General features: G+C 45.5%; 1 long non-coding RNA gene across 1 annotated transcript; it reads left to right on the plus strand.

Annotated features, from left to right (window-relative positions):
* Positions 1-76: 76 nt before the first annotated feature.
* On the plus strand, positions 77-17,641 carry LOC137204376 (uncharacterized). Its single transcript, XR_010933580.1, has 2 exons — positions 77-475; positions 13,669-17,641. It is a non-coding gene; the product is annotated as an uncharacterized lncRNA (long non-coding RNA).
* The last annotated feature ends 1,137 nt before the right edge of the window (positions 17,642-18,778 follow it).

Here is an 18,778-nt window from a genome sequence, read left to right on the forward strand (position 1 = left end):
CTGGGCGAAGGCGGCGTGTGATTGGCTGTCCTTTGGTACAGCACCCATCTGTGATGCTTCCGCGCGCTGTCGGCAAGGTGCAACCTTAGGAGCGACGCCGTGGGCGGGGAGTGCGAGCAATTGAGGCTTCGTGAGCCCTTGCTGTTTGAAGTTCTGAGAATTTGGAAACCGATGATCTTTCTTCCGTCAGGAAGTGCTGCTTCCTGGACGCTTGGTTCGTCCCCGCCTTGAAATCTCGAGGTGAAACCGGGGAGCTATTGTCTAGTACGTGGAGGTTTTGCTCTAGGGGCACCTTGCTAACGCAGAAGCGAGGGGAAGGCGAACCTTGTGAGGTTTTAATGGAACCGATAATATAAGGTTTTTAATTCGAATATACGCCCTTACGCAAGGCTGTGTGTCATCCGGACCGTCGCGTAAGACCGATGGTGTTACCTGGTAGACGTGAAACAAGTCTCATACTTCCTACAGGGGTCAGGTAATCTTTTGATTGGGCTGCCCTTATCCAATTTTACCAAAACCGTTTATCCCCAAAGGAGGTGTTCTGGAATGAGGTGATTTATGGGGATGAGATTAAACTATACTCCAGATGGTCAAAGACCAAAATCCGAAGAGAAAAATGGGCAAGGACATGAACAGACATTTCACACAAAAGACCAGCAATGGTCCGAAACGTAAAAGTCTGTTCGTCCTCACTTATAATGGAAATGCACATTGAAATTACACGGCAGTGGAGAAACAGTGCTCGTAAATTTCCTGGTGGGAATGGGAAAATGATTCAGGCCCTGTGGAGTACCAAAATTATATATGCACTTATTCTTACGTCTTGCAATTTCACTTCTAACCCTAACCTTATTCTGAAAATACACCTTCACTTATAGAAGCAACATGTAGGCAGGGTTACTTGTTGTAGTGTCATAGCAAAAGTTATGAAATAACTCAAATGTCCATTAATAGGGAACTGGTTAGACACCGTACATCCATAACATGAAATACAATGCAACCCCCCCCCAAAAAAAGAATGAGGATGCTGTTTATATGTTGCTTTTAAATGCGTCCCAGGCTATGTGGAAAATTGGAAGCATATCCTAGAAACAATAAAAATGGTTACCTATAGAGAGTGATGGGGAAAGGTGGAGGCGAAAGAAATAAAAGCAAGACTTCTCTGACTTTGAACTTTTGAAGTTTTATATAGCCAAAAAGTACATTGAAAAGGAAACAAACCCAAAGTTGATAGCAAATTAAAATAAACTTAACTGTAAGTCACATTGGTAATGCAACTATCTTGTTACACAGAGAAAGGAATTAATTCCCCAGGGCTTTTGGACATAGTACTCTAAGAATTATCTGTGGTGAGATATATTCTAAGGTTGAGAAAGAACTGCAAAGGAATCTTCAGCTTCGCTCAGTGGTTTATAATTAATGGTAATTTTGTTGCTGTGGTTTGAAAGTATGTATATTGTAGGATAATACAAATATTTTCTTTTTTTTTTTTTTTTTTTTTTGCGGTACGCGGGCCTCTCACTGTTGTGGCCTCTCACGTTGCGGAGCAGAGCACAGGCTCCGGACGCGCAGGCTCAGCGGCCATGGCTCACGGGCCCAGCCGCTCCGCGGCATGTAGGATCTTCCCGGACCGGGGCACGAACCCGTGTCCCCTGCAATGGCAGGCGGACTCTCAACCACTGCGCCACCAGGGAAGCCCTATTTTCATTTTTAATGTACAAGACTTTAAGTGTAAGAGAAAATGAGGTACAAATATAAGATCAAGGAAGTTCAGAAAAAACCTGTACTACATTTAAATTGGATATATCAATTTGAGCATATGATTTAAAAAGTATATTTACTGCTTCTGTGCACCGAAAGGGCCTAGAAGCACTAGGATGATGACCAATTGTCCCAGTTTCCCCGGGACTGAAGGGATTTCCCCAGATGCTGCACTTTGTGTTAAAACTGAAAGTGTCCCAGGCAAACAGGATGGTTGGTCGCCTTACAGTAACAATAAGCACATTTGCCATGCCTTGGTTTCTAAATTCCATTTCCACTAAATAGAACCAGAGCTCCTTGGAGAATTGGCTGATTCCTGTTCTTGAGCAGGGAACGTGCAAGATGAATCAGACATTTTGTTGTGCCTGAATGTAAAGGTAGTGCTTAGGTTAATAAAGATAGGTGAACAGGACTTAGGAGAATAGGCAAAACTAATCTATAGGGATAGAAGTCAAATCTGGGCTTGGCTAGGAGTGGAAAACAGCAGGAATCGGTTGGAAAGGAACACGGGGGAACTTTTTGGGTTGACAAAAATATTGTAAATCATGATTAGAATGGTGGTTACCCAGTATATACATTCGTCAGTATTCATCAAACCGTACCACTAATGAGTGCGTTTAATGTAAATTATACCTCAGATTTGTTATACCTCATATAACTTTTACCCTCGTGTATGTAAATGAACCTCAGTAACGCGTGAAGACCAACACAATGAGAAAAGCAAAGGCTATTTCTTCAGAGCTTGCTATAGGAAGAGAGTCAACCATGATCACTTGCATTTTGGCAGAGACTCAAAGGCAAGCAGAGGAGTGGGAAGGCTTCACAGTGGAAAAAATAAGGGCTTCAGCTGTGCCCTGTTGGAGGCTGTTGGCACAGAGGAGCTGGAGGTGGCTAACAAAAAGCAAGGCATTCTATGCGGTTGGATAGGGCTGCATATTCGGCTTTCTCTCGTTGATTCCAAGTTGGAAGTGGGGACAAAAATTAGAGAAGCAGTCAGATTTTAATCAAGTCCTGGCCGTTTTGAGCTGATTGTTATACTCATTGTTTATCTTCCTGGATTGTTACTTGTGATAGCAATCTGACTTCCTCCAAGTGTGACTTACAGCAGGCTGGCTTCCGGGGCTCCTTATAGCAGCTGAGGGGATTGGTTTCCTGGGCACGCTGCTGCAGGTTGTGGGTCAGAATTCTTGTTCCTTTTGTGGTCTGGCCATGTCCTTTTGTATATTCAGTCTTCAGAAGTAAATTTTTATTTATTTATTTATTTTGGCCATGCCCCGTGGCATGTGGGATCTTAGCTCCCCAACCAGGGATCGAACCCTCGCCCCCTGCAGTGGAAGCGTGGAGCCTTCACCACTGGACCCCCAGGGAAGTCCCCAGAAGTAAATTTTTAAAAGACACAGGAACCAGCTTGAAGGGTCTCCCACAGGCCAAACTTAAGGCAAATTTTAGCATCAAAAAGCAAATGACTACAATTGACTATAGATACTGAATAGTTAAAAATCTGTGACTCTCCAGTTACACTTGATGAGAGACGAAGGGGGACTGTTTTTCCATCACTGGAAATGGCTATCACACCAGCTTCTTACTCTGAAAATTAGTTATTAAAAGGAAAAATATCGTTTGCTCTGCCTTCCTTAAAAAAGGAAAACTGTGGTTCACTCTGGGTGGTTGAGGAAAAACTCTTCTTTACAATAGGGTGCTAGCGGGCTTCCCTGGTGGCGCAGTGGTTGAGAGTCCGCCTGCCGATGCAGGGGACGCGGGTTCGTGCCCTGGTCCGGGAAGATCCCACATGCCGCGGAGCGGCTGAGCCTGCGCGTTCGCGTCCGGAGCCTGTGCTCCGCAACGGGAGAGGCCGCAACAGTGAGAGGCCTGCGTAATACAAAAACAAACAAACAAAAAAACAATAGGGTGCCAGCAAGTAAATATAGAATAAATGATATAATTAGAAGGTAATTATTATGCAAGTCCTAAAGAAAGAATTGATTCAGGCAAGGATTATTAATGGACTTTAAAACCTTTATGTGGGACTTCCCTGGGGGCACCCTGGTTAAGAATCCGCCTGTCAGTGCAGGGGACACGGGTTCCAGCCCTGGTCCGGGAAGATCCCACATGCCGCGGGGCAGCTAAGCCCATGCACCACAACTACTGAGCCTGCGCTCTAGAGCCCGTGAGCCACAACTACTGAGCCTGCGTGCCACAGCTACTGAGCCCGCGTTCTAGAGCCCGTGCTCCACAACAGGAGAAGGCACCACAATGGGAAGCCCGCGCACCGCAACGAAGAGTAGCCCCTGCTCGCCGCAACTAGAGGAAGCCCGTGCGCAGCAACAAAGACCCAACACAGCCAAAAATAAAAATAAATAAGAAATAAATTTACTAAAAAAGAAAAAGCTAATGGTGTTTAGTCTTCTTTGTCTTTGCAGACCACAAAGAACTCCACAGGTACTCTAAAAAATTATATATGATTAGATTTCTATCATAATTTTTACTAGTACTATTTTTTATATATTTAAAAAAATTTTATGTGTTTATTTATTATTTAATCAATTTATTTATTTTTGGCTGCGTTGGGTCTTCGTTGCTGTGTGTGGGCTTTCTCTAGTTGTGGCGAGCGGGGGTTACTTCGATACAGTGCACAGGCTTCTCATTGCCGTGGCTTTTGCTGTGGAGCACGGGCTCTTGGTGTGCGGGCATCAGTAGTTGCAGCACGTGGGCTCAGTAGTTGTGGTGCACGGGCTTAGTTGTACCGTGGCACGTGGGACCAGGGATTGAACCCGTGTCCCCCTGCATTGGCAGGTGGATTCTTAACCACTGTGCCACCAGGGAAGTCCCACTAGTACTATTTTTAAAATGCTGTTTCATTGTACCTATCTCTTTGACTATAAGGCTGAACACTTTTCCAGGCTTTGCTTCCTTGTATTGTTTTGAATCAATATATTTGTCATATGGGCTTCCCTGATGGCGCAGTGGTTGAGAATCCGCCTGCCAATGCAGAGAACACGGGTTCGTGCCCCGGTTCGGGAAGATCCCAGATGCCGCGGAGCGGCTGCGCCCGTGGGCCATGGCCTCTGAGCCTGCGCGTCCGGAGCCTGTGCTCCGCAACGGGAGAGGCCACAACAGTGAGAGGCCCGCGTACCGCAAAAAAAAAAAAAAAATTGTCATATACCCAAGAGATATTCACTAGATACCTGCCATTATTGTATTAAGTACAGTCTTCAAAGAGATTTTATCTCCCAAATAGTAGCTATATATTTGGATTTCAATCATTCTGAATCCTTGGTGGTAGCACGGAGCAGAGATACTAGAGGTGTAGGGAACTCAGACTCACCTGTTCTTGGAAACAGGCTTGTCCAATTACTAGGAAGTCCTTTCACTAGGAAAAATAAAGGTGACCCTTGGAGATGACTTCCGTGTCTTGATCTCCATTCCTTGTAAATAACAGCGCTTTCTGAAGAGGAATCAGTGTGCCAGCATTGACTAAGCAACACCATCCCCCTTCCAACCTCCACCAGGGTACCATGGCACAACTGCTGGGAGCCTCGTGCTTCTTGCCCTTGGTCCCCTCATTGTGTTTGAGTCATCAGCCCGTGAGATGAGTTATGGATGCCATGAGCCAGTGTTTCTTAGTAGGAATGCTATTGGTATTTTTAGTAAGACAGATCTTTTTGTGTGTGTAAAAGTGTACTGTGCATCTTAGGACATTTAACATCCCTAGACTAACTCACTAAATGCCAGTAGCCCCTTTCTTTTTGTGTGACAACCAAAAGTGCCCCCTCTATATATCCAGTACCTCTGGAGGGGCAGGATGCCCCTGCTGAGAACCCTAGTCAATTGTGGGCATTGTGGTCTTTACCAAATAGTGGCGTCCGGTCTTCTCGCAGGCAGAATTGACCAGTTGACTGGTTCTGGCCAGGACCAGTGGATATCTCCTGGGGCTTCTGAGAAAGAGTTTCCTCCATGACAAGAGACATGCGCATGAGGAGAAAGTGCTTTTTTCCCCCTCCCTTCTTGTCTCTTAACTGGCTGGGAGGGGCTGTGATCCTTGCATCTGTAGAAACCATCTTATGACCATGACCATACCAGGTGGGAAAACAGAAGCCAGCCAGCTAAGAATGCAGAGTAGAGGGTGGAAAGTCCCTGGGTCCTAGATGACATTGGTAAGCTTCCAAACTAACCCAGGGACTGCCAGCTGTTGGGCTTTTTATGAAGTAAAATAGAAATGTTCTTATATTTGAAACCACTGTCCATAGGATTCCTGTTACCCATTGCCAAACACATCGTGACTTACACAGAGAAAAAGCATATTTACATGATAAACAATTTAAAGAAAATGGAAAATTACCAACAAAGCTAGGTTTTTCTAAGGAATATATATATATGTATAAAATAAAGGAATTTACCTGCAGAGAGTTAACTGTTCAAAGTCTTAAGATATGAATTGTGTTTCCTTTACTGAACCCACGCATCAAAATAATTGTCCTTCCTGCAGCATTTTGCTTTATTGTTGCTTTGACATTACTTTATGACTACAGCCCTCATTGTTCAGCAGTGCGATAAAGCAGACATTTCAATTCCATCATTCACTTCCAGAAAATCAGACTTTACAAGACACAGACTTAGGTACATTAAAAATATAAGGAGCTTGGAGAACCTTATATTCAGAACTTTTCAAAATACTATTCTGCTTGCTCTGATGCTCACAAACTGTGTTTAACCTATGGGAGCAACAGGTAAATTCTGTTGGGTCGAACACTCAGTGAAACCTCTTCTAATTTTTAAAAAGGAAAGCTGTATGTTCCCCACAAATTAAAGACCTACTAGCTCAGGAGACGGTCCATCTGGAAACCATATGCCCGATTCCCCAAGACAAACTGCAGATCTGTGCTTCTGCCAGAGAAGTGCACTGGACTCTGGGCAGTTGTTCTAATACTGACCGTGCTGACCACCTGCTACAGGTGTCTGTTAGGAACAATTGCAGACTTATTTTCATTGCTCTTTCCTGCCTTTATTAACCTCCTAACTATTTTCCTCTGTCCCACTCATCTGTGTCTGGTGGTGCCAGCCAAGTCCAGGCCTTCATCTTTTCTCCTAGTTGGTTCCCTGCCGCCCATCAAAACCATCTTGCACACAGGAAGCAAACCCTTTTCTAATGTAACTGAGCAAGGGCTCACGTGGCCGCAGTGCAGAAAGCCCAACTCATAGTGGGTGTTTGCAGCAAAGTAAGGGCTTATTTGCAGGGTATCAGGCAAGAGAGTGGGAGACAAGCCTCAGGTCCACTCTGTCTTGGACTTTGAGTTAGGGATGTTTTAAAGGGGAAGAACAAAGAAACTGGGATTAATCATCGTTTTGTGACATTTCTGACGAGACGTGATGGGGCGCATTCAGGGTGGTATGGCCGTGGATTTGTGACATTTCCTAATCGTGGTTTTAGGAGCCAGGATGTCTGCGGTTTACCATTCCCTGGCCAGGTGGTCCGTGGCTCCGGGGTCTGTGAGCTCAACTTGCCCCAGAGAAACAACCCGAGTTTGTACGTTAATGATAAGATCTACTACAACTTTAGTACGTTAACGACGTTATCGATACAGCAATCTCAGGCATCTGACTCTGGTTGGTTAGTGTTCAGTTAGCACAGGATGGAGATTGGAGGAGACAAGAAAGGAATTGAGGTCAGAGGAGACAAGCAAGGCAATAAAGTTTGGGATAGAGAGATTAATCATGAACTCAGCAGGGGAACTCAGTTTTAGGGAGACTCGGTTTCACTAATACAATTCCGGGAGAGTTCCACCTCTGGAGAAACGGAGTAGACAGACTTTTCATGTTACTCTGTCTAAGCACAACTTAAGCTGGAAAAACCAACAGGTGCTGACAAAACATGCTGCCCCAACAAAAGCCTGCCGCCTGTAACCAAAGGACCAGGGAAGGGGCAGCCCAGCAAGACAGCCTTTAGACAGCAACCACTGTCTCCATCATTTACTCCTGCAAAGGCTCTTGATCTAAACCCCAGTGAGCCTGGATGTGATTAATTGGAGAAGACACCAGGGCTGGATTGCCCCACAACCTTGGCACTGGAATCAGAGTCATTTGGTACAACTTTTCAACAAATTGCAAAAGAGAAAGTGCTTTATAGTACTCTGGGAAAGAGCACCACCTAGTGATGAACCAAAAGCAAAAAAATGTAAACGTAAATACTGTGCTTCCAAGCCCTCGGTCAAAGCCAAGTCAATGTGGGTTGTTAAATCACTACCCGATCCCAACCTGGGGAGGCAGGCGGGGGTGTGCAGTCAGGAGAAGGGACTGATGAAGCCCAGATGGAATGTGCTAGAATGTTGCAGTTCAAAGCTGGGCTCATCCCTCTTGGGATGGGAAAAGTCTGTATGAGATGTGTCACCCAGTGTGGGGCTCAGAGAAATCCAAGGTGTGGCTGGGTTTCTGGAGAGGAAAAAAAATACGGGGGAAGGTATAGGCAGAAAGAGAGGTGGGAAACTATGGCCAACATTTTGCTGGATGTTTCCATACGTTGTTTCATTAGTCCTCACAACCAGACATCTAGAGGAGTAAAGGCTTGTATTTGTCCCGTTTGACAGATGGGACAGCTGAGGCACAGAGATTCAATAACAGCACAGATAAGGAGGGGTAATCAACTCGGATGAAGTTAAGCTGATTTCAGAGTCCACTCAAATGTACACAACAGGCTTCCCTTAGGGACATATGCAAAAATAGAAACCTTTGGCAAAATAATGGTCCAACTACGGCGAAGCGTGTGACCTAGAATACGTTTAATTTCATCAGACTGATACTTAGATAAAATGTCCTGTATTTGGGACATCCTTATTTTCTGCCCGCAGACCCTTGAACTGCAATAAGTCTCCCTCTCAGCAGAAGAAACCTTAGATACAGAGGAAGGGGATTTTGGTTTTGGTCCTGGGAAATAAATGCTGAATATAGCCAAGCAATCCAATAAGTTTGAGTAGTGCTTCTGCCCCAGACAGAGGAATAGCCAAACGGTAATGACGGCAGGTTTGGAGGCAAGGTAAGAGGGGCTGCAGTGTCCCCAGAGTCTTTCCTAATAAGGAAAACCAGGCTGTCCAAGGCCACGTGCAGAAGGCATGGAAAAGTTAGATGTGTCTTGGCAAACAAGTGTTTTCAGAGGCCCATTCTGGGAGCAGGGCTCAGCAGTGATGTAGGACTGAGGGGGAGCCATGTGGTGGTACCTGCTAGTTACATTCCCAGTAAGACCACAGGCAGAAGCCCCGATGCAGAGAAAGGGACCAAGCTGCTAGAAGAAGGGACAGGTGAGGGCCAGGAAGTGTTTGCAGGCCTCAGACATTGGAAAAAGGGAATGAGTAATACATACAGGATCAACGCGAGCAGACACATGTGCTTGTTGTGGGAAGGAATCTTACTAGAAGGCATTAAAATGAGGTAAGTATTTAATAAGTTTTTAAAGGATAAACCACGGTATGGCGTTGACCAAGGCATTTTTCTAAGCTCCACTACGTACTTGACTTCAGCCTTGGCCTTTGAAAAACTGGAGTCAAGTGCTATCTTCACTGTCATTTGGGCCATCCCTGACCTCGTGCTGGAGAAGTGATTGTGTAACAGCTAAGGTTACCACCATATTCAACTGGAGTAATGACGTCAGCCATATAATCAAGGCGTGTTGTTCAGATTAATTTGAAACTCTAGAGAGTTCCTAGATATAGCATGGGGTGACAATCTTCCTATGTTCTGTGTTCACTGAAATTCTATCAGTTAGTTGTATAAATGCATATTCATTATACAAGAACTTTAAAGGAGCTAAATACATCTCCCTTATTAAATATCATTATTTAAATTCTTATAAACATTTATTGACTCAAAAGAATACAACAGTCTTCTTAAAGTTGCCTACTTAATATTGTTATAACTTTCAACCTATCTTCAAATGTATTTAACCTTTTAAAAGTTCTTAATAATTATCTTTGTACATAAGATGCATGATTAAAATTAACTTTCACAATCACCATTAAATATTATGGTATTTAACCCTTGCAGTAATAAGTACACACTTATACTTCAATTGACAATGACAGTTGTCATGAGGTATAGCAATGACCTCATCAGTAATCTAGCAGCTGACATGCTGAGAAATTATTATAATATGAAGTATTTAACATTACTTTAAATTTAAATTTGAACAACTGCTGAATGTTTTAATAAGAGAATAGTTTAATTTATTTTGAATAAAACTTCAGATTTATTCTTGAATTTCAAAGGTTCCTTCTGTGATGGCGCTGTTTGTTGTTGACCAAGCATTGATCATAACAATTGGCTATTAGGCATTCAACTACAGTGTGCATTGATTGCATTTCTAAAGTCTTTAGAAAGTGACTAATAGAATTATCATCATATTTCTTGGTATCCTGTGAATATTCATCGACATCTTAACACTTATTACAATTACCAGTTATAGAATCCTTAATATATGTATTTGTGTGTGTGACAGACACCTGTTAAATACCCACCAAGCCCATTTCCTCCTCTTCCTTGGCACGGAGGTCAGCTACATGGTCCTGCTTCTCTTACAGTCAGATGCGGTGCGTGGCTGAGCAGAGAATGGTGTGTGGGCAGAGGGGATGTATAGCACTTCCAGGCTGGGCCCATTACCACCTTTCTCATTCTCTTTGCCATCTGCCCGCCGGTGGAGCGGAAGGCAGGAGCATGCATGCTGGCCTGTGTGATGTAAGCCCTGGAGAAGTGGGAGTCTGTCTGTCAGAACAGCTAGTGCTACTCTTACTAAAAGTCTTCTAAAGAAATTTCAAGAAATGTTTGAAAATAACTCAGGAAGCCATTAAATGTCTAGAAGCATCTAAGTTATAACTTTGCACACTCCTTTATAAATTCAAAGGTCACGTCTGGGCTGATTGGGGATGGGTACTCTTAGGCAAGATGCTGGCATGAGCAAAGTTCCTCCTCTAAAATTGCACCAAAATGACTCATGGGACAGACTTATGGGGAAAAAACCTCCAGATTAGTGCTGGAAATCTGGCGGCCACTCAAAGGCCAGAAATATGGGAGGATTTCTGGTAGATGTAGCATAGATGTGTTACCATCACATTGAGTAACAGTGACTCATAGTATGTGGTCATGAAGTGACTTTCTTTTTGTCCCCAACTGTGTCATTATATTGGCCTGGTGGACTTGTTTTTTTCCTTGCCCCTGGACCAAAATGCTGGCCCCATGACCATTTAAAAAAAAATTCTTAGGTAATAAAAAGTCATAAAATCACTTGAAGTCAGAACATAGGCACTATTGTAAATGTCCAGTCCTGTGTCATAAAACTCTGATTTAAAGTTGGGACTTTGCCTCCTTCAGCACAAGCCTGTAGGAAGCCAGCAGCCCACAGTGAAAGAAAGGTGGGAAGCCGGTGGGTGTTAGGTTTCCCTCCTTGTTCTTGCGTTTCTCCTTTTCTAGCAAGCGCATTGTGGCTTCAGACTTCTCCAGGGATCGAGCTGCGGGAATGTGGAGGTTCTGGTACTGTTCGTGGTGGTGGAGTGGGGGGATTCGTGGGGGGGGGTGTCTTACCTGACCACCACTGTCTTGCCTGGCCATTGTTTAAAGTGGACTCTTTATCTCCTGGTTTTGGAGACCATCCTGATGCTGAGGATTTCTCACTTGGAGTTCAGTCTGAAAACCGAGGGACTGCATCATGTTCCAGGGACACAAGAAAAGAAACCCAAATCTCTGCCTTGGACTTGAAAAGTTGAGGCTGAATCTAAAAGAAAACCAGGCCAATGGAAACTCAAAATTTAACAAAATGGACATTATGTCCCAAAGACCAGACCTTTAAACACAGCTTCCAAAGTGTGGTCACAGAGATATTTGTTCTTCATTTAGCACGAATAGATGAAAATCTTCTTCCATGTGATCAGAAAAGTTGGAGTCACGCAGACATAGAAAAAAAACTTATGGTTACTAAAGGGAAAGGGTGAGGAGGATAAATTAGGAGTTTGGGATGAACAGATACACACTACTATATATAAAATAGATAAACAACAAGGACCTATTGTATAGCACAGGAAACTATACTCAATATCTTGTAATAACCTGTAATGGAAAAGAATCTAAAAAAGTTATATGTGTGTGTGTGTGTGTGTGTGTGTGTATATATATATATGTATTTACATATGTAACTGAATCACTTTGCTGTATACCTGAAACAAACACAATATTGTAAATCAGTTATACTTCTGGGGACTTCCCTGGTGGTCCAGTGGTTAAGAATCCGCCTTCCAGTGCAGGGGATGCGCGTTCGATCCCTGTTTGGGGATCTAAGATCCCACATGCCGCGGGGCAACTAAGCCCGTGTGCCGCAACTACCGAGCCCATGCGCTGTGGAGCACATGCGCCACGACTAGAGAGAAGCCTGCGTGCTGCAATGAATATCCCGTGTCCCGCAACTAAGACCCGACACAGCCAAATAAATTAATTAATTTAAAAAAATGTTGGAGTCAGAATAAAATGTCACACAGTTACCTTAAACAATGTATTTTATTTATTATTATTTTATTTATTAATTTATTTATTTTTGGCTGCGTTGGGTCTTTGTTGCTGCACGCAGGCCTTCTCTAGTTGCGGTGAGCGGGGGCTACTCTTCGTTGTGGTGCACGGGCTTCTCATTGCGGTGGCTTCTCTTGTTGCGGAGCACGGGATCTAGGCATGCGGGCTTCAGTAGTTGTGGTGCACGGGCTCAGTAGTTGTGGCTCGCGGGCTCTAGAGCAGAGGCTCAGTAACTGTGGCGCACGGGCTTAGTTGCTCTGCGGTATGTGGGATCTTCCCGGACCAGGGCTCAAACCCGTGTCCCCTGCATTGGCAGGCGGATTCTTAACCACTGCACCACCAGGGAAGTCCCAACAATGCATTTTAATTTAAACAAGCAAATGCATATTCATTCAATACTTTTCGAATGAAGAGACAGAATTGATGCGTGGCCTGTGATTTCCATTTTCAGTTCTCTGAAGTAGAGTGGGAACTTAGACACCTAAACAGCAATCTGATCCTTTATCTGTTTCATGATTTTCCCGATGTTGTATACTTGTTTTGCCCACATCTAATTGAACAGCGATTGTTTTTAGTGGCTCACCTTTATTGTCTTCGTAAAGCATTCAATTTAGTTTTCATTAAAATAACTTCCTTTCTTTTCACACTCATTTTGTCAGTTTACAGAGTACTTAATTAAATTACATAATTTCAATAACTAGTAAATAAGTAAGACTAGAAGTGAATCTGTTTTGGGAGCAAATACACCTGATTCCTGGTAAAGTGGCTCAAACTGTTGGGGGCAGTGGTGAGTGCTCTGGCCTGATCATTTGTGGGCCATGGGCATCCGTCCCAATGCTCTACAGACGAACAGGAGAATGTCTGTTAATCTAGAAAGTTGTTGAAATAGACTGTCTATTAAAAAGCTTCTACTGTATTTCTTCTGCCTGAACCAGCATGGTATAGTGGAAAAAGCATGGATCTTGCGGTCAAACAGACCTAGGTTTAAATCTTGTATTGTTTCCAGTTCAGTGACTTTAGGAAAATTACTTAATGTCTCTGAATCTCAATTCCTTTATTCGTAACAATTGGTAAACTATTCATGAGAGTTCAACAAAATCAATTAGGGGAATTGCCTAGTGGCGCAGTGGTTAAGAATCCACCTACCAATGCAGGGGGTACGGGTTCGATCCCTGGTCAGGGAAGTAAGATCCCACATGCCACGTGGTGTGGCAAAAAAAAAAAACCATAAACAAAACCAATTAGTAAAGATTCTGGTAAGTAGGTGCTCAGTAAACAATAGCTGCTGTTGTTATTTTTTTATTATTATGTGTGGTTATTTACCTGTTGGTCTTCACCTAACCAAAAATCTGGTTTTGTTGTGCCAGTTAGATGTCTTCCATTTCATCCCTAGCTGGGCTCGCCACACTGCGAAATGAGTCTGATTCCTGGGTCTGCAGCCAGCTGGCATTGTCATCCTCCTCTGGACTTCCATGACTCAGCTACTGTGACTGACTATGTGGTGGTTACAGACAGTGGGGGAGAAGGACTCTCACCATCTTCCCGTCCCGCGTGCCGGTACATCAGAAGGACCCCCGCTGGTAAATGTTGCTGCACCACTGGCTGCCCGTGAGCCCCCCGAGGATACGCTATGTGGAGTGGAATAGGCTGGCTTCTGGACACACAAGTCCAGCTAGTGGGATTAACTGGTTTCTTGTCTGGAAAGACCTAATGGGTCCACCCCTAATGGCACTCAACATAGCGTGGGGTGACAGATCTGTACTGTGACTGCTGACCCCTGGCTAGGCCACCAGAATGTTTCTTTTATTTATTTAGTGCTATTTTTGGCTGTGCCATGCAGCAGAATGTTTCTTTTGAAGCCAGGCCTTCCCCTCCCCGTGGAGGTGGCTCTGGGTTTGTGAAAACCAGGGGTGGCCTTGCCTTCCTTATAGCTGGACGGGATACTGCTGCCATTGACTCCCTTTCCGTTGACCCAGTAAGTGCTTGGCTCCCAAACTTGCCCACATCCTGGCAGATGACTGTTGTGAGCATGCTAGGTATCTTACCTTGATACTCCTTGGCTGCCGCTGTCTGGACTGTATTGTGGTATCTGGTTGCAGGGCCCCCTACATACCTGACCCCAGGGATGTCGCGGAAGAGGAGTGGACCGGGATCATAAGGGCCGTGCAGGGCACGTAGGGGTGGAGCGTGTGGCCAGGCCACTCAGGATGGCGGTTCTCTTGCTCTCGTCCATCCCCTGCTCTACCAGGGCCTGCTTCACCTACACCTACTCACATGACTGACCTTCCTACTACTAGCCCCAGGCCCCCGCTGGTGATTATCTTATCAAAGGGGTGGTGAGGGGCCTGCCCTTCTGCTGGTTTCCCTGGTAACTAATGAGTCCACCTGAAGTCAATTCCCGCTACAACTGGTCATCTCCCCTTCTGGGGGTGAAGGCTGCCTCCATGTCCTGCCGATCACCGTGGGGTGTTGCTCCAGGACCTTGCTTCCCTCCCGCTTCCACTGAACCATTGATGTCAGAAAGAAAGGAAGAGAGAGGGAGGGAGGGGGAGAGAGAGAGAGAGAAAGAGAAAGAGAAAGGGAAGAAAGAAGGAAAGGGAAAGAGAAAGAAAATCTGGTTCACTGTCCTGTTTTCCCACTTTGCCCAATGCCCCAATGTTTTGCTCACAGCTGCTCAAATAATGCCTCCCAAAGGACATTAGTAATTTTTCACAACTGTGTTTACCCTTTTGATTGAGAAACTTGTGGGTGATGATGTATGGTTGTGTTTTTTTGCAGGTACACACATTCTTTCCCAGATTGTTGGCATCGTTTAGCCTAACTTTGTTCCAATTTATAGGTTTTCTGCAACTATGTTTTTCTTAGTAACAGTTACTAAAAACTTCTTTAATCTCCCTTAGAAGTTATTTGTCTTGCTACTAATTGTAAGTTCATCAGACCAAGCTTCAGGCCAGGACTGTATTGAGGCTGAGAAGACTTGAACATGGAAGGGCTGGGGTAGCATCACATGCAACGGGCCAACTGTGCCCAGAGCATCACCCACCTGGCGCCTGGACCTCTCTGATCTCCTTCTGAGCCCTTCTTGGTCCCTCATTCTATTCCTCAACCTTGCTTTCCATGATCTGGCATCTCTTTGCCGACTAACTCACTTGGTTTGACGTTTTTGTTAACAGTTTTACCTCTAGGACAGTGGTTCTCAACTGGGATGACTTGGCACCCAAGAAACATTTGGCCACGCTTGAGGCATTTTTATTGTCACGAGTGGAGGTGGGTGAGGGCTACCGGCATCTAGTGTGGAGTGGCCGGGTGGCAGGTGAATAGCCTACAATATACAGGACAGCCCTCACAGCGGGAGGGTTATCTGGTTCAAAGTGTCAGCAGCGCTGAGGTTGAGGTTGAACCCCCTGCTCTCTAGGTTCTGGCCTTTGACCCCAGTCTCCAGTCTTTGAGTGGCCTCAGGCCTTCCTGTCAGCACCCCTAGACACCACTACCCTTCCTGGGTGACAGGCTCCGCAGGACTATGACGGAGCTCCCGAGGGTGAGGGCAATGGCTTGTTCTACCCCGAGCTCACGGCAAGCTCAGCAGCCAGAGGACAGTCTGTGCAGGTTGTTTAATGAGCAACAGTAGAATGTGAAGTTTAAAGCACTCGTTGAAATCCATTCTCAGCTACCCTCCAACTCAATTAATAGTGGCAGCTGCTACCGAAAGCAAGATTATGAAATCCCCGAAGCCTGGCGCAGAGGTGGAAAGGCTCTTGTTCTGGGCGCGCTGGGCAGGTTTGGTCGCTTTTCCCATCAGGAAATACAGAAGAGGGACTGAGGAGAAATTAGAGCTGCCTCGGGCTTTAACAGTGTCGGGCTTGATCCTTCCCAATTTTGCTCCCCCCTCACGCCTTTGGAGAAAGGGGGTCAGGGGGTGAATGCAGCTTGTTCATTGAGGGTGAGCTTGGACACCAGAGCCCACTTCTCCTTTTTGGCCACGTCGCTTGGCACGTGGGATCTTAGTTCCCCGACCAGCGATTGAACCGTGCCCCCTGCAGTGGAAGCCTGGAGTCCTAACCACTGGACCGCCAGGGAAGTCCTCAGAGCCCACTTTTCGTCACCACGTTTCTGAAGGTGTGGGCACCAGCTGGTCTTAAAGGGAGCGTGGTGAGGAAGCATGAACCAGGCCGCCCTGGATGCTGCATGACTGGTCAAAGGAGCATTCACCCGGAACAGGGGCCGGGGGCCAACAGCCTGGGCAGGGGTGGGGGGGTCTGTGGCTGAGAGCCAGTCGGGGTGAGGCTGAAACAGACATGTCTCCTTTACGAAAACTCGCCATATGTGGGGACCGTTAAAATGCAGTTGAGTCAGGCCAAGAGAGACCGCACTTCTCCCTCGGCCCCTTGTGGCTGGAGCTGGCGTCGCTAGGACCTGGGGCCAGGTGACACCTAGGTGGGAGCCCTCCGAGAAGGGCCATCCCTCCGGAGTGCAGACTCCCCTTCCTCTCCCTGCAGGTGGGTGCAGCCAGCCTCTGAAGGAGAGGGGAGGGCCAGCGGGAGTCCCAGGTGGGAAGGAGACTCTGTGATTGCGATGATAAACTCCACAATGGCTGACATTTTGATAACCAGATTGGCTTACAGAAACTACTGACCTGCTGTATTAGTTTGCTTGGGTTGCCGTAGCAAAACACCACAGACCGGGTGGCTTAAACAGCAGAGGTTTATTTCCTCCCAATTCTGGAGGCTGGGAGTCTGAGATCAAGGCGCTGGCAGAGTTGGTTTCTTCTTAGGTCTCTCGCCTTGGCTTGTAGACGGCCTGCTGCTTGCTGTGTCTTCACGTGGCCTGTGTGTGTCTGTGTCCTCACCCCTTTTTATAAGGACACCAGTCACACTAGTTTAGGGCTCACCCCAGTGGTCTTGTTTTACCTTAACTACCTTTTTAAAGGCTCTGTCTCCATACGTTTGTTTTCTAAGCCTGGGAGTCTGTTTCTGTTTTGTAAGTTCATTTGTATCATTTTTTTTAGATTCCACATATAAGTGATGTCATATGATATTTGTCTTTCTCTGTCTGACTTGCTTAGTATGGCGGGGCGGGGAGGGATAGACTGGGAGTTTGGGGTTAACATAAACACACTACTATATATAAAATAGATAACCGACAAGGACCTACTGTGTAGCACAGGGAACTCTACTCAATATTCTGTAATAACCTATATGGGAAAAGAATCTGAAAAAGAATGGATAAATGTATATGTATAACTGAATCACTTTGCTGTACACCTGAAAGTAACAACATTGTACATCAACTATACTCCAAAATAAAATAAAAATTAAATTAAAAATAAATTAAAAAAAATTTAAAAGTGCCTGATACAAAAAAAAAAACGCTCTGTCTCCAACTACGGCCACATTCTAAGGTACTGGAGGTTAGGACTTCCACACATGCATCTGGGTGGGGACACAATACAGCCCGTGAGAGCTGAGTTAAGTTCTAAACTGGCCTGGGATAAAACTAAGATACCTGCTCAAGGGGGACCGGAGTGTTCGGGGCGAATGTGGAGAGCAGGAGATCGGCTGGTTTGTGCGTCACTGAGAGGCTACTCTTCAAACGCAATGAAAGAGTAACTGATCAGCCTCCTTTCATAGTCAGCCAGAGCACCTTATGCCAACGAAAAGCTGACTAGTTCCTTAAACTAAATTAATATCTTAAGGTTAAAAATACCTGCAGGCTTATTGTACGCAATTTTATCCAATTACCCACCAAAGGGCCAGTGCAGATGAAAGCCAGCACCAGAGTTAGGTGATGCAGGCCAGGATGGGGAGTGTGCTGGGACGTGCCTGAGATGGACCAAGTGCTGGCACGAACCTCTGTGGTATGTGAGGCCGTGCATCCTGCATACCTCCTCTGCATCCCTCAGGGTGGGGATGCAGCCCCTGGCGTATGCTGGCCAGAAGACGTAGCTGGCCTGAGCTCCTTGTGCTTGGTCATTGCCCTCAGTGGTCAGTGTCAGTTCATCTTGGGTAGCTCTTGAGAGTTATTCTTAGAACTGTGCCCGTGAATTCAACCTCACTCCATGATAAATCCTGGGCTATTAATTGGAATTCTGTGGTATAATGACTAACAAATCTCCCCACCCCTTACACAGAATGCCTTGCCCATGTTGTGTTTTACCTGGTGTGATGGTTAGTTTAAGGTGTCAACTTGGAGGATGTTTTGGATGAGATTAGCATTTAAGTCAGTGAATTTCTGGGTAAAGTAGATTGTCCTCTCAAATGTGGGTGGGCCTCATCCAATCAGTTGAAGGCCTAGATAGAACAAAAACTGACCTCCCTCAAGCGAGAGGGAATTCTCCATCAGATTGCCTTCACACTGGCTGCACCACTGGCTCTCCTGAGTCTCCAGCCTGCTGGGCCTCACTACAGATTTCGGTTGTGCCAGCCTCCGTAATTGCATGAGCCAATTCCTTATGATACATCTTTCTCTTGATATATACACCCAA

This window comes from Pseudorca crassidens, chromosome 13 (assembly GCF_039906515.1).
Source record: "Pseudorca crassidens isolate mPseCra1 chromosome 13, mPseCra1.hap1, whole genome shotgun sequence".
NCBI classification, from domain to species: domain Eukaryota; kingdom Metazoa; phylum Chordata; class Mammalia; order Artiodactyla; family Delphinidae; genus Pseudorca; species Pseudorca crassidens.